Source organism: Acomys minous, assembly GCF_964271855.1.
Source record: "Acomys minous genome assembly, chromosome: 3".
Taxonomy (NCBI): domain Eukaryota; kingdom Metazoa; phylum Chordata; class Mammalia; order Rodentia; family Muridae; genus Acomys; species Acomys minous.
The window spans coordinates 52382924-52388923 of record NC_140485.1 but is presented as its reverse complement, the minus strand read 5'-3'; positions in this window follow the sequence as shown (position 1 = coordinate 52388923).

Here is a 6000-nt window from a genome sequence, read left to right as displayed (position 1 = left end):
GACTGAGTTCGATCCCCAGAACCAACATAAAGGTGGAAGGACACAACAATCTCCACAGCAATTGTCTTCTGACTTCCGCATGGACACCTATACACACACACACACACACACACACACACACACACACACACACACACACACAATTTTAAAAACAAAGAACTAAAGCTATTTCCTCAGAAGAAAAGACTCTACTGTGATCCATTAATAGAAGTTAGTAAAAGCAAAAGGTTGTAAATAACAAGGAGAACCCTAGGGAGAATGCTTACTTCTAATTCAGAAGGACAAATAGAATAGACACTACCACCAAGCAGCCAATCCAAGCAGATGCAGAGACACACAGCCAAACTTGGGATGGAGTGCAGTGAGTCTTATGGAAGAGTTGGGGGACAGAAGGACCTGGAGAGGTCAATAGCTCCACAAAGAGACCAATAGAGCCAACAAATCCAGGCAGAGGAGAGGGATGCTGCAGAGACTGATGCACCAACCAAGGACCACGCATGGTGAGGACCTAGACCCTCTGCTCAGATGTAGTAGATAGGCACCACAGTCCCCTTTTGGGTCTCAGAATATGGGGAGTGGGGACTACTTCTTATATGGACTCTGGCCCCCACATATTGATCACTTCCCCCTGGTGGGGCGGCCTTGCCAGGCAGCAGAGGAAGAAGATACAGGCAGTCCGGATGAGACTTGATAGGCTGAGGTCAGATGTTAGGGGAGGAGGGCTCCCCTTTCTGAGGACTAGGGAAGAGAAGGAGGGGGTAATATGGGATGGAGGGTGGGGCCGGGAGTCAATGAGGGAGGGGGCTACAATCAGGACATAAAGTGAACAAATTAAAACTTTAAAAAAAAATCCTGAATTTAAAGGAAAAAAAAAGTGAGAGGTTGTGGTGTTCTTGTGAGAACTGGAACCCTAGGTCAAGTGTGACCCACAGTAGGCTCAGAAAGGTCCATAACCCACTCCAGTGACCACCAATGACTTGGAATAATCAGATTATGATGCCTATCTCATTCCCATTTAAACCAGTATTGACTGCCCAGTGTGGCAGGAGACTGATGTAGTGAGTCACGAAAGGTGGGTATAGGGTTTCAGGATACTCAAGGCACTTCATCAGAAACAGGAAGGCTTGTGACAAGGAAGTCTGGGGGAACATGAAACTGGTAGACAAATACTGAAGATGTTTATGTGCAGTACGAATGTTCAGTCAAGACATTTCCAACCCTTGCAGAGGAAGTTTATAATCACTAGACGCAGCAACATGCTCCATCCATGGTGGCCCCTTCTTGGGGCCTGCCCAATTGGTTGTCAAAACACAGCCGCTGTGGTGGTGGGGGAAGGACATGTATGGGTTCTGCCAGCCAAACCTGAACTGCTACCGTTCCAACCCTGATCTGCAAATGCTGTGACCCATTACGGAGTCCTCCACATGTCACCATGCCTCAGGCAGCTGCCAAGTCACTTGGTGACAGAATGATGGCCCCTTTCCATCCTGGAGAAGGTAGAGACTCATTCTCACTGGAGTAAGCACACTCTGGATGCCGTCCTGGACCACACTGCCTTGGCCAGCAACACCATCTGTGGACCCCCGACTGTCTCATTCACCAGTGGCAGCCCCAAGGGTATTAACAGCTCCTGGTCAAGGAACTCAAGTTCAACAGCAAAGAAAATAACACCAGGGAGCTCAAGCACATGGGATAAAATCCCCACCACCTGAAAACAGTGGGGTTATCTAAAAAAAAAGTTGCGGGTGTCAGGGAGTAAAACAATATTCCCACTGAGTTAGGATATAAGACTGCCACCCAGACCTAGTGATGCAAAGAACCTCAGGGAATTCTTTATATCACTGAGGCAAAATGCAAGGAAAATACTTGTCCTTTCATTTGGGGTGATTGATCCCAATTACCTGGGGGATGGGGTGGGTGATATTTGAGTTGCTGCTATATAATGAAGGCAATAGCTATGTCTGGAAACAAGGGCATTGCCTGGATGCCTCTTTGTCCTTCTTGTCCATAGTAAATGGTACCAGAAAACAACAGCACCAGCAACAGTGACAACAGAGTAATTTACAATTTGCATCTTTAGGAATGAGGATCTGGGCCACTCTGCTAATAAAAGAAGCAAGGAAACCAAGGCTCTTGGCTAAAGGCAAGGGAAATGTGGATGGGACAGACGTTGAGCAGCCATAAGTGTAGGCTCTGGTTTCACAGCTAATGGCCGGAATGAATGCTCCAGCCTCACCAGTGTTTTGTTTATTATATATGTGTGTCTATATGTGTATGACAGCTACTGTGTGGTGTGTGTTTTCTGAAGGTTCTGCAATTTTGGTTTTAGTTAACATAAGTGGAGGTTGGGGGGGAGGACTATGATTGAGCTAGGAAGTCATAACAAAGCAGTAGACTGAGTTTTGAAATTTCATTTCAGTTTACTCATGGAGAAACGATGACAACTCCACCAGGTACAGGAAAGACACCTGGGTCTTGCTAAGTGGAAATGGAGTTGTACCGCTCTGCATCAATACACATGTGTGCAGAGGGTGTGATGTCAACTGAGTAAGGGGCTGGGCTTTGCCAGTTGTAGAACATTTTGCCTCTCAGCTCTAGAACCACTGTTCACTGTCGTGTGTGCACACTTCAATAGTCCTCCCTATCCACCATCCTGTGTGCACACTTCAACAGTCCTCCCTATCCACTGTCCTGTGTGCACACTTCAACAGTCCTCCCTATCCACCGTCCTGTGTGCACACTTCAACAGTCCTCCCTATCCACTGTCCTGTGTGCACACTTCAACAGTCCTCCCTATCCACTGTTCTGTGTGCACACTTCAACAGTCCTCCCTATCCACTGTTCTGTGTGCACACTTCAACAGTCCTCCCTATCCACCGTCCTGTGTACACACTTCAACAGTCCTCCCTTTCCACCGTCCTGAGGGCACACTTCAAGAGTCCTCCCTATCCACTGCCCTGTGTGTGCACTTCAACAGTCCTCCCTTTCCACCATCCTGAGCGCACACTTCAAGAGTCCTCCCTATCCACTGCCCTGTGTGTGCACTTCAACAATCCTCCCTTTCCACCATCCTGTGTGGACACTTCAACAGATCTTCCTATTCACCATCCTGTGTGCACACAGTTCTTCCTGCTGCCTGACCCAGGACTGAGCTTCATTAGTAGAAGGGCCTGCAGGGAGAAGAGGCTTCTTATGGTTTGAAAATGAAATGTCCCGACTGACCAGAGGTTCAAGTGTTTGAAAACATGGTCCCGAGTTGGAGGCGCTGCTGGAGAAGTTGTGGATCCTTCGGGAAGTGACGCTTGATTGAAAGATATAGGCCACTAGGAGTGGGCCTTTGAAGGTTATTCCCATCTCCAACTCTGTTCTAGCTCTCTACTCTTGGCTTCGGAGGTGTGAGCTAGCCTCCACACATGCTCCTACCAATGTGGATGGAGTGGTTCAGGGCCATGCCTCACCTGCAGTGGTGGACTGAAACCCTATGAACCAGAAAACCACAAACTGGAATAAATCTCCCTTAAGTCATTTCTCTGTCAGGTATTTGGTCAAAGTGAGAAAAACAGCCAATATAGGGCTCTCCTCCCAGGTTCCTGGATGTGCCTCTGTCCTTAGTTGAATTGTGTACCCCCTAAATTCACACTCAGTCTAACTTGTGAAGGTGACCTTATCTCAGAATAAGATCTCTGCCGAGGGATTTAAGATGATTGCCTATGGGATCAGGGTGGGTCCAACTCTACTGACTGACATTTTCATAAGCAGACAGAGGCACAAGAGAAATCAGTATTTCTTAGGGTTACCATGGCTGTGAGAAAACACAACGACCAAAAACAACTTGGAGAGGAAAGTGTTTATTTTATTTTGATTATATTTCCCCATCACCATCCATCATCAAAGAAGTTATGGCAGGGACTCAAGGAGGAAGCTGGAGGCAGAAGATGCTGCTTACTGGCTTGCTCCTCATGGCTTGCTCAGCCTGCTTCCTTATATACCCCAGGACCATCTGCCCAGGTATGGTACCACCCAAGTCAATCACTAATGAAGACAATATTCCCACAAACTTACCCATAGGCCAATCTTAACGGAAGCATTTTCTCAACTTAGTTTCCCTCTTCTCAAATGACTCTAGTCTGGGTCAGGTTGACATAAGAAAGACCTCACCAGCACACCATGGGGAGACAGAGGCAGAGGCTGTCGTGACACTGCCACAACCTAAAACTACCAGAAGCTGGAAAGGGCAGGGAGGAAGCATGTCCCTGGTCAAGTCTCTGGAAAACATATTTTTCTTTTCTTTTCTTTCTTTCTTTTTGTCCTTTTTGGTTTTTCAAGACAGGGTCTCTCTGTGTAGCCTTGCTGTCCTGGATTCGCTTTGTAGACCAGGCTGGCCTTGAACTCCAACGATTTGCCTGCCTCTGCCTCTGCCTCCCAAGTGCTGGGATTAAAGGCATGTGCCACTACGCCCGGCTGGAAAACTTATTTTTCTTGTGTCAACTACCCCTTCTGTGGCAATTTGTTTGGCAACTCAAGCACAACAGTACCTTTCCTGAACTGGTACATGGGGACCAGTGGCCCATGGTTACCACCCCAAGTCTAGCCATGCATTTCAGGTGGATCTCTGTGAGTTCAAGGCCAGCCTGGTCTACAACGTGAGTCCAGGACAGCCAGGGCTGTTACAATGAGAAACTGTCTTGAAAAACAAAATAAAACAAAAACAAAATAGAAAAGGAGAGAGGCAGGTGTATCTCTTTAAGTTCAAGGCTAACCTGGTCTACACAGCAAGTTCCGGGCCAGCCAGGGATACATTGAGAAACACTGAGAAAGGCAGACATGAAGTTGGGAAGTAGATATGATGGTCCTGGGTGGGAATGAAGGGTGGACGTAATCAAGACACATTGTATACATGTATGAAATATTTTTCAAGTAATACACTTTTAAACTTCAGAAAAATTACATATTCCTGGCCCCATTAGTAGTTCTGGGAGCACCCAGTAATCTGCATTCATAATACCTTGTGCCAATTGGCAAGCACCTGCAGAGTGTGCTGTACCTTTTGCAGCTGCTTGGTTTCTGCAGGGGAGCAGTCTTCATTCAATCATTATCCTAGGCCCTGGCTGGCAAAGCACATAGATGCTTTAAGGGCTGCTGGCCCTTATATATGGTGCTGAGTGAGCTGCATATAGGCCTATTCTCAGATGCTGATTTTCACACCAGAGTCTTGCCAAACCTTGTTCCAATCACATGTAGCATGCAGAGTGCTTGCTGCTGTATTCCCGAGGAAATCTAAACCAAGGAAAATACTGGCACGGTATGCTCATAGCTGCCAGGGACAGTTCTGCATGGAGGCACCCCAGCTGGAGTCTCAGAGCCTGAGATTTTGCAATTCCCAGCCTGAAGGGCTAGTCTAGGAAGGGCTCCCACTGGCTGTGAGCATGACCACTCCCTCCCCACTGTAACCCAACAACTATACTAGGAATTTTAATTGAAGACAGATCAATATTGCTATCCCTATGACTGAATATACTTAATAAAGTCTTAAATAATCTTTATTTACAAATTAGTCTCTGACTTTCAATCATTCAACTTAAATTTTTTTTCAGCTTGAGAATGGTGCAAAAGTGGTACACACACAGAACAAATGGTACTTTGGATTCTTAATTTTTATTCTTTTCAGGACTAGTTAATGTGCTGCAGGATGTCATGAGATTGCTCAGGGGACAGGATCCACAGCTATGTGATTCCAAGGGCAAACAACCCAGTTGATAGCATCCAGGGCAGAAGCAATCACGATGTCCTTCAGTAGGTGAATCGCTAACAAATGGTGGGACATCCAAAAAGTACAGTATTATTCTGTGATACAAAGCATGGCCTCAAAAGACACGGATGAAGTGTCAATGAATGTTGATAAAGTGAATGAAGCCATGTTGAAAGGCTGCACACTGTAGGGTCCTGCCTATGAAACAACACTTCAGAGAAGGCAAAATTCCAAAGATAGCAAAAAAGGGC